At 35.8% G+C, this 18402-nt stretch overlaps 1 protein-coding gene across 3 annotated transcripts in view; it reads right to left on the reverse strand.

Annotated features, from left to right (window-relative positions):
• LOC107222215 (BAI1-associated protein 3) overlaps positions 1-18008 on the reverse strand; it is a 110898-nt gene extending 92890 nt beyond the window's left edge. For all 3 annotated transcript variants that reach the window (XM_046740142.1, XM_015661485.2, XM_046740139.1), the window contains exon 1: positions 17708-18008. The gene's annotated coding sequence lies outside the window, so the exon portion shown is untranslated. The remainder of the gene's footprint in view (positions 1-17707) is intronic.
• Between the last annotated feature and the right edge of the window lie 394 nt (positions 18009-18402).

Below are 18402 nucleotides of genomic sequence, written 5' to 3' on the forward strand. Positions count from 1 at the left end.
ATTGAATTTCATGGCATTTAAGAATTTCCAGGGATTTCAGATCGTTAGACACCCTCGTTACACAGAAGACCTCGGCTAAAAATTTTTGAACCCACGCGCATTAGTACACGGAGAGATTTTTGGAATCAATATATTTACTTCATTCCTTATCCATAATTACAATGAAACAAACGAATCTAGGGATAATCGAAGTGTAACTGCAATACTCGTTCCTACAATAATATGAAATCACAGTATTTCTGTATGAATTTTAACGACAAAATATTTCTATCATACTCGATAGTATTTCCAGTAATTAAATTGGTTCGTACAGTGATGAAGAGTACTGCAAAAATAGTATATTGTGCAACGAGGAGGAAAACTCGGTCTTTTTGGGTCGATGACGAAAATTTCAAATTTGCAAGGGAAAAAAACAGTTCAATCCTTGTTGCACAAGATTCTTTACATAACAAGAGCACGTTACGTGTTCTTAGCGAAGAAAAATATTGAGGTAAGGTTCGCGTAGCGTCCGATTCCTTTTCACTCCTAGGACTGAAAAGTGGTCTTTTTCAGCACTCCGCGCATGCGCATTCGCAGATTCACGCGGTAACGCGCAAAACGTGCTCGCGTTATGTGAACATTGTTTTGAAGGGCTTGTTCTCGTTCTACTCCATCTGCGCATTGGCGTATTTTTCCATGTATACAACAGAAATCCATGCATCAGAACCTAAATACGTTTTCAACTCAGCAGCAAAAGCTTTCAGGAGATAGACAAAAGACCGATTGCGATGATTTAAAATTCACGGGTTGGTTCGGCCCTATCTTCAATATTATCTCGACGCTGTAGTGCAGACGTCTGGCTTATAATCAGGCATTGACCTTCAGGCGGCAGGCGTCTGCCCAGAATACGTCATTAACCTCAACCTTGAAATTTTTTAACTCGACTCCTGCTCCTACACATAATTCGAAATATTTCGTACTATAGACAACATTTGATCATTTTTCGTCGCCTTTTTGGAGCTTGTAATTTTTCCTAGCTTTTATGGGCTCAAAATAATGGCGTTCAGATAGCAGTTTTTTGGTAAAGAAGATTCGGAAGCATTATCAAATTTACAGGAATGACTTTAAAAATACTGTGTTATTACACTATTCGTGTATACACTGAGAAGAATTTCATTTGTTACAGTAACTAGAAAAATTCAGTAAAACATTATCGTTAAAAAAAACTGTTTGAATATTTTTGGAATTATGAAAAACGAGGTACCGTCGATACTTTTTCGATAATTGCAACGCAAAATCAGTTTGTGAGGCTAACTATACGTTTTCAGTTAAACAAGGCTTTAAAGTCAATTTATCGTCGCACAAGCATTAAATTATCGCAACAGTTACAAGAAAATATAGCAACAGTGATCGTAATGAGAAAGAACAGTAACGGATACCAGAGTTTCCGGTAACAGCTAGAAAACTAATTTTCATTTTCTACCTATAACTATATTTTTCGATTGTGGTAAAAAGTGAAAATAGTTAAGGACCGAGCGGCTACCTGAACTAAAAATTTCTTTCAGTGTACAAAAAAATTTTATTTTTCCTAAAAGCGTATAATCATTAGAAACTCGGTAGATAAAATTTAGAAACGCTTATGACTTATAACGTTATGCTCTGAAACTTAGCTAATCGCAAGTTAAATAAACGTAAGCTAATATTTTATGTCTTTTATTTTCATCAGATTTGGCTCGTTTTTTTATCAAGCAAAACGAGTTGTTTAAATTATTTACGAAGGGCGCTTCGGTCGATTTCATTTTTAATAGGAAAAATGATCATACGTTTTGTATTCAGCATGTAAAAAAAAATACAAGTAAATTTCAAACGATTCGCAATATTGTTATTTAAATCATTGATCGAACTTTGTTGAAAACTCGATTTGTCGTTACCAAATATTGAGCACCGATTATGATTTTTACAGTAGCGAATGGGACATAGTTTGCTGTTGGAGGATATGAAATGACAAAATCCTAAATCCCACCTCGAAAAGCATCGCATAAAAATTCTTGCACCGATACCGTTTTCACCCACGGCAAATTCCACGTTAAAAAAAAAAAAAAAAAACATGCATCGTTAGAGAAGAGTGAAAAAAAAATATGGCGACTGGATTATACACAGTTATTTGAGAAATGTTAACGGTCTCACGAGCTCAAATCCGGGGGCTCGTTGGCATGGAAAATAAACAAACTGATTCTGGCTTTACCAAAAGATTACGTGAGACACGTAAATTGGCCATTTTGGTCCGATATAGAATGCAAATGGCCTTTTGACTAGCATCAACCTGCCTAATTGCGAGTAAAATTAACCGCTTAATTTTCCAACCACTAATTATGCCCCTGTTTCCCCCCCCCCCCTCTCTCTCTCTCTCTCTCTCTCTCTCTCTCTCTCTCTCCCGCTCAACTTCACCCTCCAAGATGCTGCTGCGAATTTACATGTGTTTTCTTACTCCGAACCCTCGTCATTAGCGGCGCGAAAGATATTACAGATTCTGGTGAAAGGAAGAAGGAAAAATTAAACGCGCATGTTTATTTACAAGCCGACTAATTTTCCTGTTTCTTCTCTCTCTCTCTCGGTCCGTTATGTCTTTTTATTTTATTTTACTCGTTTGTTTTGTTTTCTTTCTCATCCGCAATGGAGCTGATTCCTTACACTCGGGGAAAAAAAAAATTTCATCGTAATAACCAAAATTTCATCATAGTAAAAAAAACTTCAGGGTTAATATATGTACATTTAGCGGTAATCGATTGGTAACTCTCATGGTTCAATCTTAAATTTCGTAAATTTGAAATCCTCATACACCGAATAGATTTAAGGAACTACGTGAAATTTAATATTTTTATAATACTATTGACAAAAAACGTATTATTTCATCAAATTGGTTTTAGTTAAACTCGAGATTTCATATCTACAAGTATGTATATTTCAATCAATTAAATTTTTTGCCATTATCAAAGATTTATCTCATCAGCTTTGCTACTTACATCAAAATTTTCTACGCAAAGCGTCTGCAGATTTGTTGTTTGAAAAAAAGCAACAAGTTTTCTGCGAGTGTCTAATCGATGATGATTATTTCTGACTTTTTTTTTTTAAGAGACTTAATATTATCGGATCCAGTGACAGTACTTAATCCGAGGCCGTAACTTAGACCTGGATAAAATCTTGAATTTTGCAAACATCGCATGCAACTTTCATAACATTTTATCTGCAATTTTTTTGTAAATCCGTTGTGCTTATATTTGTAAAGTAAAGCGCAGGTTTTAATTGAGCTTTGTCTCGGGTTTCTCAGTCTCATTGATTAGAGTTGGGGTGAGTAATTCGACGGCGATGAGGTTCCCTGCACCATGCGTAATCAGAATTCTTGATTGCTAAAGCGGGAGATTTATTTAAAACGAGGACCACGTAAAATCACATAGATTATCTACGTATGTCGTTAAGGGATTATGCAAGATTTGCGAGAGATGTGAAATCCCTCGTCCAAAAATTTCACGTCGTTCCTTCCTCTTTCCCGTAAATAAATTCGCCGGTCTGCTGAGCCGAAATATAATAAAACGAACTGTCATTCAACGGTTTACAAATAAATCTCGGTTAACTTGCCAGTGAATTCAAATCGAATTACAGGCCTACAGGACGAATAATCTCGTCTTTGCGGGATGAGATCGACAACGACAGTTATTATTGTCATAATAAAGGTGAGAAGTGAAAGAAAAAATAAATCGTAATAACAGTAAGACAAGAAAAAAGTTCCATCTTCGTCACTCGCGTGAAGTGTCGTAATTCTTCATTAAAAATTTGTTTATCCAACGACTTGATTTTTTTTTTTTTTTTTTTTATCAATAATGCAGGTAATTATTTCAAAATAGACAGTAGTAAAAAGAATAAATAAAAAATCAAAGTGAACTGTAGGATCACGTATAATTTCCCATCAATTAATACTGCTTTCGAAAATGTTTCACTGCACCGATCAATTTACGCGAGCTTTAATCAAAAAATACGAATCGTGCACGCCAGCTGAAAACCTTTAATGAACGTACGTGCCCGTATTTCAGATTAATTTGTTTACCGTTTGACGGGACGTAATTATTCGAGACGATATGTGTATTTGACGCAAATACGCAATTATCAAGGACTGTAATCGCTGTTTAGTGCAGGTTGACATTGCCGAGTACGAAATTGTTTGTCGCCCTCTTGTAGTTTTCAAAAAGGACTGCAACTTTTGTCGGAATATAGCGATTGAACGACAAAAACCAGACGCGAATTTAAAGATCTACAAATTGTTTACTATTTGGCCGTCAGCATAGATAAAAGAAGAGAAAGAGAATATCGCCATTTCTAATTTTTTAAAAATTTTTTCACCTGATAATACCATGTTTAATACCCCCAACATTTTCTATCATTTTCTACCATTGATTCACTGTTATCAAACATTCAACCCTACTTGAAATACCGCTTCTTTTTGTTTTTTTTTTCGAAAAAATCTTTGAGCTTCATTACTTATCTCGGCCATTTGAAGGTTGCTTTGGTTATTGAAAAAATTTTTCTTTGTAATTTCTTGGGTTCTTCGACAAACTTGTATTCACAAAAATTATATTTCTATAACATTGAGAATTCCAGCAAGATTATGTAACATATTCCACTCGACAAACGTCGCAATAATGTGAAATGTGAAATTTATTTTTTTACTTTGTACATTTTTATCTCGAGCTTTCAAAAGTACGAAACATTAAACAACAATATTCACACACTATCAAAATTTCGAATAAATGTACAAAAATTGTATTCTCTACTTCCACGAATAGTTTATTTGCAAATGACTTTTTAACAGATTCAATTATTAATACGTCTATTTTCTTGACCACTTCGCTAATTTTCACATAATTGCCATAGATTGTAAAAAGTTTATCGAATTGTTTTGATATTGTCAAAACACTGAACATTATTATTTTTTTTTTTCATCAGTACAAAATTTTCAAGGTGCTCAAAACAAAATTGTTCTCAACCTTAAAATGATCGAAAATTTTACTACAGATAATATTACGGAGGTTTGTATATTTGTAACTGGAAGAATATCGGTTTCGTGTATCAAGTACGATGATTAAATTTTCACCAAGAAAGTCCCCCTCACCCTCCTAGGAACCCTTCAATTTATAAACTAACCTTTCGCCCGACCTTTAAACTATATTCCTCACGCACGCCGGGGAATTGTGGTGAGATCCACGTGTAATTTGCTTCTTGATTTCTGACACCAGGGTAAATTTCGCGCTGTTTGCGAAGCTTAACGAAACAACGGCCTAAACCTTCGAGGAAGTGCGGATTCTAATTACCTGCAAACACGAACGAGGTACCGTATTCGATGTCAAAATAAAACGTGCACCTCAAGGTGATTTCATCAAAAAAATATTGCCCTAGAATTTCGCGTCAAAAATAAAGTTGAGATCTTCGTTTTCGGATACGTACACTTTTTGCGATTTGTAAATGTAAGCGAGTTGAAAAGAAAAGAGAAAAATAGTTTCGTAATTCTAAATTCAGATGTTTTTTTTCATTCGTCTCCTCTACGCGCAATGTTTTTTATTTTTATTATTTTTCAAAGACAACTTACGCAGTGAATCATCGTCGTGTCACGCTGTAATCACTTTTTCAAATTGTTCCGCGTTTAAATAAATCTTTCAATTCAATGACATTCACAACCTCTCAAATTAGAAATTGATTAGCATTGTTAGGGACGTTATTTTGCCAATCTTGTAGTAAGGAGAAACAATTGTAATTTAATCAACCTTTAACCTTCCACCTAGTCGATTTATTTATCTTCAAAGATCACGTGAAAAACGAGCTGCAACGATCTTTACGATAAATTTACGATTAGTTCATCAGATCTTTGCATGTAAAACATGATGATAATAGTAATAAAAATTAGGTAAATTTTCTCCAATTCCTCCCGTTATTTTTTCTTTCACACGAAGAGATTGGGAGCCATTATAAAAAGATCATCGTTAAAATATCACAGACCTCTCGGTGCTTTTAGCACCGTAATGTGGGCATTAAACTCCATCTGTCGCTATACTGGCAGGGAATCGACGGCACGTGGAAATCGGGATATTGACATACATATATGAGGCATTCTGTGCCAACTTGACGATAAAGGTTCGAACTCTGGACCTTCTCACACGTGATCCTCATTCTTAAACCATTATTTAACCTATACGATATCACACTCGAGTATATTTTTCGATATTTCTCTCAATAATTACTCATCCAGTTGAATTTCAAGATTTTTTTTATCATACGCTTTATTTACATATATTCCCACGATTTTCAATATTTTTGAAAACGACCTGTGATTTATACTTTTGAAAAAATGTATGGTAAGGTAAGAAAAAAGATGTCGGTTTGCAGATATTCAAGTATGAAGTAAAACTATGCATAAATGCAGTTTCTTTCCGCGCAAAATATATTCGAAATCAATTTTGTAAATAGTAGAAAAAATAATTTACGTGCACCAATTTTTTATACCGACTTAAAATTGTTGTGATTTAAAAAAGGATTCCGATAATTTTTGTAAAATTTTTTTTAAAACAGTAACAGCTCTTTTTTAATGGAGAGAATAAAATAAAGTTTGATTGAAAGAATTTGAAGAAAGCACGAATGCATTTTACAATCGGAAGAATTGTTGCGACAAAACGAAGTTCAGATCCGGAGAGATGGTCAAATTAACAATCTTAGTCAACTTGGCATGGAATGCTCCATACATATTGTACACCAAATATGTTTCGGAATTGCGAGTAAAATTACTTGGTGGTCGCTGAAACAAGCCGTGCGTACGGGTTAAACTAATTTTTATACGTTTTTGATCATGAATAATTCCCACTGCTCGTTAATAAACTTTCCCGGTTTCAATGTAACCCATTTAGAATTTGCTCCGCGAACGAAACATGAAATAAACCAACCCTAATTGATGAAATTTAAATTTTCAAAACTTTAATCATCACTTGTGATCAGAATCAAAAGCAGAAAAAAACTTATCTTATTCCTTGAAATGTAGATTTGTGAATCAAGCATATTATTTTGGATTCGTAAATGATTTTACTTTAGTTTCGGGTTTAATGATCAATGAAATGGGAATAAGTGAATTATCAATCATGCATAGATTATGCATTCTTTAATCAATAATAGTGAAACTCAAGAGGTCTCAAGGGGGTAGAATAGAAAAATTCGTACAAACTGATTTCAGGCTTAAAAGTTCCAGAGCCAAGTTTTGACCATAAAATTTATTAGCCGTGTATGCACTGATCTGGAGAACAACCAACAAACAATTGTTTTCCATTTTTCAAACCAAATTCTGTCAGAAATCTTGATATTCGATAGTTTTTTTAAACTCCAAAATAATCGAACGACAAAAATGTAAAAAAAAAAAAAAAAAGAAAAATGCAGTCGCCTAATAATTTGATACTTTTTTTTATGAATTAAAACAGCTGGAGTTAAAAAATTAAATAACCGACTATTCTAAAACGATTCGGAAAAAAATTCGAGAAACAAAATTGGAATCGTCAAAGCCCGAATGCTAATTGAACAGAGTACACAGGCCTGTACAAAAAAAAAAAAAGAAAAAAGAATCTAATTTTTTAACCTCGTTTCATACCACTGGCAAGGGATGATCAACGTCCCTCTAGATATAAATATAGTACATCGAAGGCGATGTGTAACGTAGATTATTTATTATTTCGTTCGGTTTCGCTTTGATCACTCAAAAGCAAAAGACTACGATATAAAACGTATAATGCGTAAAATGAGGGTGGAACAAGATAGAAAAGAAATAAGGGCTTCCAAGGATTTAACTGGATATAATCTGCGCCGCATGTAAAGAGAATGTTTTATCCTTGAATCGGTTTACATGTCGCAAAAAAATCATAAAACCTTATCTTATGCGGGTGATACGTTGAATATACGTTATACGTATATTATACCTATAATGATTACGCGCCGTAGACGGTAAATGTATGAAACGGGTTTGTAATTGGGACTCGAATGTTCCGGCTTAAATCCTCCGTGTTCAACTATACTCGTCGAGTATGACAGTTAAATATTTCAAAGGAGGAACACTTTCAATGGAAAGTGTGTTTCAAGACAAAATTTTTTGGAACTCAATTAAAGCAACAAAGATGGAATTATAAGAACGAGGAAGTCAAAGGACTCGGAGTATGTTTGTTTTTCGATAATTCTGAGGAAATTTGAAGGAATTTCGAAGCCTCGATTGAAATGTATTGTTACTCTGAATTCAAATTAAATAACAGTGAGAGAAATGAATTCAACGGCGAGAAATCAATTTTTACAAAATCGGTGCAATATTATCATCTCAGTTGGCAAAAATTCAATCGGTTCGACTCTTAGATCGATCAAATAACCTAACTTGAGAAATATGACGGCAACTTATTTTTAAGCAAACAGAAGTTGATCGATAATAATTACATGTGTTGGTAAATCTTGGTGAGCGGTCGGTAAATGCGTTGCGCAAATTTCCGTTAATAATTACAGTTTGCGCACATTCAATGTAGACACAATTCAATATTGATACATGGGAAGAAAAATGTTTCGTTGTCGGACGAACTTTTGAAGGAAGGAATCTTCGATCTCACGGATGTTTGAAATATTCAATATGCCGAAGCGAAGTAAATGCTGCGAGGATAATTAGGACAGACTGCATATTCTGTAGCGGACAAATTCTTCAAATTTGGATTTTGAGCATTCTTAAAGAATTGAGTTGTCGACAGACGAACATTTTCAACCTTCTCAGCCACTAAAGTATTGTTTTTGAATACGTCAAGATCTAAGACCCTCAAGTTTGAATCAAAGTTTTCAATTGTTGTTTTCTAAATTTCTTCCACCTGCGAAATCATCACATTGAAATTCGCCTAATTTTAAGTTTCGCGAATTGTTGATCACCGATTTGAAAGAAAACTCAAAAACTCAAAGTCTCAAAATTTTTTCGACAAACTGCTTCATCCTGTGATGAAAATGCAGGTTCCGGATTACTTCTTGTTCAATTTCTTTATATTACGTGTATCAAAAATTGACAAAAATGCAGTCTGAAATCCCAACAGAAAGTCGATTGGTTTAAAAATTCATTTCGCGTATAAAAGAGTCGCCGTACAACAAAAGCCTTTCTCTGTCACCAATGGTGAATGTGAATTCGACATTTTCACACACAATGGTTGCCCTTTCATATCGGGTAGAAAATATATATACATAATTTTGAAAAAAATTAGTGAACAAGAATTTTGCTGTCGTTGTTGAATTGTGAAGACGAAACGACAGTGAGAGGAATACAATTGTAGCCAAATAACTTAAAAACCATAAAAATAATCGAACAGTAGTTCTTTTGTTGGATAACACGCAAAAATTTGATGAAATAACGCAGTTACGATTTCAACGAACCGGTGGATTCAATTTGCATCGCAGTGAAACGGAACGGTATGGATGACGGAAGGACGAAGACAGAAATTCACCTCGCATTATTGTAAAAATTAAATATTTGTCCGAGAAGCGCAATTCTACCTCTCGTTTATTCGATAACGCGAATCAAAACAATTGTACAACGAAAACTGCACTTAGATCAAAAAGTCAACTAACGAACGCTTGACCAATTTTCCAAAACTCAAATTCTCCTGAGAACCTTTCAAAACTTGAGATTTCATATTTTAAGATCCCCGTTTCAATTAGAAATGAACAACTTTAAAAATATCAAAATCATAATAAAAATACGAGATTCCACGAATCGAAAAATGAGCTTGACTTTTGTCAACTAGGATTTAACGTAAAAATATAATGGTTTATCTTTTTTTCAACCAATCGTCAGTCATTTTCAACTGACTTTCTTGCAATGATACGTATTTTCAGTTCACAAGTTTCAACAAACTGTCTGGGAAGTTTCGAATGAAAAAAAAAAAAAAATTTACTATATTTTCAAGCCTAACACTGTAAGATACTACTCGAGCAATCTCAACGGTGGATTTAATAAATGAACGAAGATTTTCCTTCAGAAACCTGCCCGAGCGGCAATTACACAGTGCATAAATGAATGGTGCCGATATTTGAGTATCCAGTAATTAAATAATTCGTCCGAATCGTGGAACGCGTCGTTAGTTTCACATCAATTATGCTGAAGCAACAGCCGCACATTTCACTGTATATTTTACGTAATATTTACAGTGTGGAATTACTTTCCATTTCAGATGTAACTGCAGCGTACACTTTTCACATTTGCATTTCGGATGACTTATGAATGCGCAAATAACAGATATGAACTAGCTGATCCTATTCCGACAGCTCGGAATATAATGTCCGGGTAAAATATCAACGGAATAGATTGCGAAATACGAAATTGTAAAAATAGAGAATGTCAAGATTTTTATCGATTATAATTGTGCGAATGATTTTAGTCGACGGTTTACCAAAATTTTTCGAAATTCTGTCATATTATTTCAATTTTGACGAAAACACCGAAAAAGTTGATAACTTTTTAAAAATCTCTGCAGTAATTTTTGTCCGTGGAAAAGTATTATTTTCTTTTTATAATTACCAAAAGCCTTTATGAATATTTCCCCTGTCCATTTGACGCAAATCAGCGAAAAGCCACGCATACCTTCTCATACAAATATCAGATCGAACTTTTTTTCACAACGACGCATTGTGATTGGCAGATAGAAATGTGACGTTGACGGCACGAAGTTCGTGCATGTTGAATATTCACCAGCGGAAAATGTATGTTAAATATTGGCAGGTTAATTTCGATTTTTTCATATTACAAGATTTGCATTGCAGATATTCTGCACAAACATGAAAAATACGAAATGAAAATATTTTCCTATTTCGTAATTCAAATGTGATTATGAAAAAAAATTCTCTGCATTTTTAATAAAATTTAATAAAAATGTCACCTATGCACGAGTCGAAATTTAGCGCCTACGTTTGATCCTACCAAGGTTCATGTGAACCTACTTTGAAGGAAACTGAAACTATAAATCCGCCGTTTACCCTCCGACTCCTAAAAATTTAAGAACAAATTGAACTTCCAAGTCTTGCCGACCCGTTATTTAAATATGAAAAACATATACATGAAGTGAATGCGGCGAGAATCACCTTTCCGATCACCTTATCGCGCAACATCCCAATGCAGCCAAGAAAATGAGAAAAACATATCTGGAAAATGGAAAGCAATTACCTGTTAGGTCCAATTTCAATTTTTCAATCACTGCAAGGCCGCGTACGATGACGATATTTTTGTTAACAACATTCATTTGTTTCCAACCTTGAACCACAACTTCAATCTATAGCACTGCTCGTTCCGATATCAAGCGGCGAAAACACAAACCTTGTGACACCGAGGACCCGTCTCCCCTAAAAAAACCCTTTTATCAATCGGAGCTGCACGTTAATATCAACACAAAATTCCGAAAATAAACCAATACATCGAACCGCACTACCACTAAAGGGATTAAAGAAAGTTGTATCCGGTGGTCTTCGAGTCCCGCTCAACGACCTGTAGCACCGAGTGATAATTGCGGAATGATCTATCGCGCCGAGCGCTCCGATCTTCGGTTTGATCGCTTGGATCTCCGGTGGCGCCCTCTGCGCGCAAGACGGATTTCTCTCGCGTTTACCACATTTCTACGGTGTGCGTACGCGGTTCTATTCCTTCGACGTATCCATCGAGTCAACCCCGAGCTTTGAATGCGAGCACTTGAGTGACACGGGCATCTTTGCCTTCCGTCTTTCGGAACGGCCCGTTGCATTCGCTCCTTGAACCGTGCCTTGGGGTTCTCTCACCCCTCCGGGCACCACCCCCGCCGTCTCGGGGGTAAATTCTTTTCGAAAGAATGTAAATTCGAAAAATTGGTGATTTCGAAAAATTAACGACGGAGCCAGGAATCGAACCTGGCGTCCAGAGATGCTTGATCGGAGCCTTACTTCACTGGACCACCTAGCCGCCCTGACTCTGTTGTCGTTAATATCTCTCATCACCGGTGAGTTCGAATTTGTTTTCCTGTGCCCGGTTTACGTGTGAGTAAGAAGTTTCTTGTCTGCAAGCACTGTGTATAAGGAGACTCTAATGCGTAGATGTTGTGTTTACCTTTTTTGAATCCTTGCTTCCGATGAGAAGCCCGTAAGACAAGCAGTGCCGTCTGATGAATGATGTGCGGATGTGCAAATCATTTATCTACGAGAGAATATTTGTAAATTCTTTTCATTTCCGGGGCTGCCTGGATCCATAATCGACTCGTAGATATGTATAAAAGTTACGTCCCACGGCCCGGGTCACGATGCAGTCGACAACGCCTATTTTGAGCCTAAAATTGGTAAATCGGTACGGATATTTTTGTCGTCGACGTAGGTTTTAAAGTAGATTTTTCCGAATTACTGAATTGTGGGTAATAAACGCGTCGCGTCTTCGTCATCTGTAATTGAGTCTGCCGCCAGTGAGATTCTTCCTCGAGTGGACGGGCAGGCGGGTAAATAGTTACGACAGACGAGTGTAGAAGCTGATTGATGGTTGGATAGCCAGATGGATAGATAGACAAGTCGGGCCTAAGGCTCATCGGTAACGGTACGCATAACGTGGAAAGCAGATCCATGTCGGAACGGAGATATGATGTGTTACTTACAATTAGAGGATGTAACGGATAACCATGCATACGTCAGATATTCGTTACTGAATCATTGCAGGCGTTTCAAATGATCGATGGCCAAGTTCAAGAATATTACAGGCGGATTTGGTTCCACCGTGTTATCGGAGTATTTTCTCAGTTGATCCTAAAATCAGTAATTTTATAGTGCTTTCCATTTATTTATTTATTTATTTTTTTTTTTGTAAAATATTTCCACGTTATTTAATTTCAGTAGCTTTCGAGTTTGATTTCAGTTATAAGTATGAATTTAGAATTTAGTGTAATTTCAGTGGAGCAAGAATTATTTTCGATTTCAGTGTTACTTTAGTGGTGAAGTCGGGGATTTTTATTTTTGTGTTTTTTTTTTTAGTGGGGACTTTTGTTGTAAAAATTCGCATCTACACTGTGAAACTTGTAAGTGTAATCGAAGTGAAATTTAAGTGTAACTTAAGTTATTCGGGAGAAATTGGAAGAATTGGAATTGATTATGCAAATCAAAGAAGATAAATTATTCTTATTAGTTTTAGTTGTAATGCGGACTTGTTATAAACCGATTGTTTTTTATATATCTACCAAACGACAACGTATGACGAACTAATTCATGTGAATCATCAGCTTGGAACGGTATGATGATAAAGTATCGAAAGAAGAGATGAAAATTAAATTTATAAAATACAAATGTCAAAGATTAATCTGATGATCTTGGACAAACTGATTTTACGACTCAAAACTACTAACATTTTCGGAATACACAAAAAAAAGGGATAAAACAAATGAAGCCATGGTTTCATAATAATTGCAAGTGGATCAAATAATTATATATATATATATGTATATTTTTTTTTTTACTTCGGTAGAAAAGAAAAGAGTAAAAAATTTATTACGAAAATGTAATATAATATACAAACATCATGCATGGCTTACTTCATCAGATTCTTCGTATCGTTCATTATATAATCTAATACACGTCAAATTTAAACTTAAAAGTCTTCTTTCAACCCAAAACGAGTTTTCACGATTTGTTAGTTTAAATAACTCGACTCTTCTTTACTTCTAATAGCGATAAAAAATGCACGGAGACAAACAAATTGTTAGTTAATAAAACTCAACAGCGTCAACCAAGACCAGTCTTTTCAATCCTAACATTCGATATGCAATTCTCATCACAACTCCATTGAATAATAAGAAAGAAACCAAAGCCGGATGCGATATGATATAAAAATTGATGAAAGTTCAGAATTTCTGATTTCTGATAACCCCGCAGAAAGGAATAAAATCTAATAACGTAAAGCAATAGGAATAATAAAACGGCGATGGAGTTATTCTCGGTGGTTAGAGGAACTGCATTTCTTCCTATTTACTGCAACACCGCATCGCTGACGCGTCACGCAAGTTGGCTTAAAGTCGTGCAACTTGGGAAAATTTAAACGTCGAAGGCTGCTCTGCATTATACATTTATAATTAATAAACCCGCGGTCGAGTGGCGCTGCATACTTAAATAGCCATCCTTCATTTTACTGCTTCAACAATTTGGATTTACATCAAGAATGACGAAGCGTGCCTTCAGGGGATGGAAAATTGCAATTTATTATAGCAAGCGCTTAATTATTTAGTTCACGATAACAAAGAAGCAGTCAATCAGGCGGCTGTAAAACACTCACGTTTTCTGAAACTCATCTCAATCGCGCGGAAATCAACGAATTATCGTTTACAGCAAAAAAAAAAAAAAAAAAGAAAAGAAGAAGATAAAAAAAACAAAGGCTTTGGATGCTCCCTTAGCTCGACTTGATCCGATTTTATTCTTAGGATCTCCAGCTTACGAAAAAACCAATCATTCTTTATAGAGAAAAAACAACGAAGCAGCTAACCAATCAATAATTTCGGTTAATCGACTTGCACATTTTTTCGAAAACTGTATTTCTCCAAGTAGAGTTGAAACTGTAACTACAGTTTTCTTGGATTTGAATAATTTCAAATTTTTCAACCGCTTTTAATCCGATTTTAATCACTTGTTTAAAGATTAATGTTTAATGTTAAGGTGGCAGAATGAAACTGTGTTAAAAAAAAATTCTTTCAAAACGCAAAGGAGATGTAAAAAACATTCAAATTGAAATAGACCACTTAATTATTTATGTCACCAATCTTGGCTGAAATTCAGCTGTGAAATATTACAAATGTAACGTATAAAAATAATAAATTGTCTAGAATTTTCGGATTCTTATCCGTTCGTAACGAAATCCACGATAAAATCTATGATTCTAAAATTTCGTTGATGAATTGCCCGATTCACAAAAACCAAACGTTAACTCAACCTGTTATCGCTGAATTCAATTTCATGTATTACACATGCAATTCAGACGACCCACTCGATCACGGGGTACGAGAAAAAACTTAAGATAAGAGTGAAATGAAACTGTAACACGAAAGCGGCGAGTAATGAAGAGAATCTGAAAAGTTCATGCATTATACATTTTTTTTTTTTTCTCTGCTTTTTTTTTCGTTCCTTTTTTATTGTCCTTCTTCGATAATTTTCTTTGCCTCAACTTAAATTAGCATGGTGATATCTTTACCGGAGCATCGCTTGCAGAGAAGCGTAGGATGCGGTAAGAAATGTAAATTGAAAAACCGACCCGCCGGTAACTCGTTTACGTGAAAATATGAAGCTCTGGTGAAAATACCGGAGCATCTATGTCTTCGTTTTAACGCTGCCGAAAATTTTCCTTATCAGCAACGACCAGCGAACTCAGATGGACTGTTTGAGAAAACAAAAAATAGCGTTAACGGTAATTGAAATAATGAAGTCGGCAACGAAATAATAATAACAATATAGAATAAGAATGCAATTTTTTTTCACTCTCAATTGCTTGGTTTTTATTGAAAAATGATTACGAGTCTGTAAGATACTTTTTACAATTTACTCATCGTGAGGAGGAATGCTTTTTTTTTTTTACTTGATTCAATGAAGTTTATTCGGATCCAATAAATTTTTGATTTTAGCCACCAACTTTTATGTGACAGATTTGTATTTGAGTAATAGTCTTTAAAAAAAAGCCGCTTTGCATTCTTGACTAATAATCCTCACCTCGGCATTCATGCCCGAAATTTTCACAACAATTTACAGATAATTACAGAATTCAGCGATAACAATGTAATACTTGTTCAAAATGTATTACACTTGTCTCGGCAAGAGGCATTGAGTATTCAATAACGACATTGAAAGGGACGAACATCAACGATATGCCAATGAAAACATGAAATTAAATGGAAAAAAAAACGTGATCTATCTTTTCTTCCACCCTTACGAAAGTTTACAACGTATGATAAAATTTTCCAAAACTATAGTGAAATTTTTCTTCGCAATCAACATTCCATCGCTGTAACGTACGGGATGAAAATGTTGCAAAAAGAACGACGTGTTTTCGCAATAGAAATAATGGAACTTCCCGTAACGACCGATGACAGAATGGCTCGATATTTGACTTTCGAGGTAATGTTACAGCGGCCGATAATCACCATTTAGCGAATGCCACTTGAACGTACCTTCAACTCGAACAAAGGAAGCAGGGACAACGACTTGACGTGGCGCGGAATAATGTTTTCACAGTACCAAAACCGAATTTAAAAGCGAACATTCGCAGCGGAAAATGTCAAGTGTAATTTTTGGCGAAAAATTTTTACCGAAGGAAAAAAATTGACGTGTGTTTCTGGTATTGTTGAGACAAACTAGAAGAGAAAGAAAACATTGCAATAACTTTTTTAATGTTCCAAGCCTGTTTTGAAGTTTAGTCACCTTGTGAACAAGACGACCGTCGAGTAAGCTTCGGATCGAGTAACAGGAATAAATTGGGAGTAGCTACAAGAAAAGTTTCCGCAGGCAAAGTAAGTTTGCAAGTTCGACGAGATCGAAAGAATTACGGCTGAAGCAAAGCTAGGGAATCCTCTTTAACGCTAGTACCGAAATAATTCTTCTTCATGATCTACAATATTTTGAGTCCAGGCATGAACGCGATTTTCATCTTCAAAGATAGCCGTTATACTGGTTTTCATGATAAAAATTTATCTCATATTTTCCAGTACACGTTTGCTTTCTCTCTGTATTTTTTTAGTCACTGTACCGGAAAACTCTGATTCGTAATCAGAGGAACGGGCGAAATGAAGAAGCAGAAACAAAATCACCGAGAATTTTTTAACCTTTAATTTCAATCAATTGCGAGAAGAATCCGAGGGTGGTGACCCCTCAAGATCAATCACTAGAACCTGATCTAATCTCGGTATATCAACGCGCGCGACGAAAGTCAGCTGAGCGAGAAAATATTTGCTACTCACTGTCAGTCTTTTCTCTCTTTTTTTTCTTCAAATTTTCGCCCGCGATATTAGAGTCGAAAAAATTGCCTTAGATTTTCCGAAATCAAGGCCCTTCGCGTTTGCCATAAAAAAAAAAATTCAGTTTTCTCAGACAAATGTTCTCCGAATTAGAGAACAAAACTCACACTCAACAAAATAATGCAGTATTTGGCCACATTTTTTAAACAATTTTGTAAACAAACGGACGGATTTGAATAAGAGGTTAAATAAAACTGACGTTAAAAAAAAAAAAAAAAAAAAAAAAAAAAACAGATGAATGTACCGATGTACGTACAAGAATTCGATAATCTTCAAAAATATGTTACCTAAGTGAAATAAGATTCGAACTCGTCAAACTGTTTTATATTTCGATAAATTGTAAATTTATCCGCAGCCGATTAACTCGCACCTGCTTACATTAAACAAATCCATCCAAAGCATTCCACATATTAAAACATGCGAGCGTGAAAATTCTAAGAGATCAATATTCAGAGTAATCTAAATGTCGAATCTTGTCATCGTTCTTCCGGAACAAAATGAAAATTCCAAAGCGTAGAATTCCAATTCCCGACTCAAATTAACCCCCCACCCCCAGTAAATCAAGCCGTCAAGAATTTCACAGATCGAGAAATTCAACGTTTCGGAATTCAGACGTTCGTAATACGTAACTTCTAAAACCGACTTACCTAAAACCCGACGTTTCAATGATCAACGTTGCTTCTCCCCGCAGTCGATCATCTTAATCACACACAATTGAAACACGCGATGTAATTCGAAAATAGGCATGAAACCGAAACCGTTTAAAACTAATAATAAGAAACAAAAAAAAAAATAAATTCAAACAAAAATATTGTGCGAAAAAAATCACACGAGTAACGGCGATGCGTATGATTGCGCAGCGTTGCGATACGATGGCGCTGACGAGGAGCGAGCGAACACTGATCGTCGGCGAGCGTCTGACTTAACGTTGAGCGAGACCACTTGTAGCTAGGCGAGAGTCTCCGGCGCGCGTTTAGCGAGACTGGCTTGGATGGCGGGCAAACAGGTGAGATCGTCGCGACGCGCCTCTCTCCTCTCTCTCTCTCTCTCTCTCTCTCTCTCTCTCTGGCGCGCGCGCTCTCTCGCTCGCTCGCTCCGCTCGCGCTTACGAGCTGCGCGCGCAACTCGCCATCGATCTAATTTGGCCTCACCTACGCGAAGAAGAGAGAGAGAGAGAGAGAGCCTCCTCCCGCCTCCTGCGGCCCTTTCTGCGTAGGAGGTTCGTCGTCCTTATTGCCTTTGCTGGACAGCTGCTGCCTAGACCGATTAGACGGCGTTGCGATCCTTGCAATTCGGAGGAAGGTGGTCGAAAGGTGCGCCGTTTTCACACCCTCGCATAGTT

The sequence above is a fragment of the Neodiprion lecontei genome, chromosome 5, assembly GCF_021901455.1.
Source record: "Neodiprion lecontei isolate iyNeoLeco1 chromosome 5, iyNeoLeco1.1, whole genome shotgun sequence".
NCBI classification, from domain to species: Eukaryota; Metazoa; Arthropoda; class Insecta; order Hymenoptera; family Diprionidae; genus Neodiprion; species Neodiprion lecontei.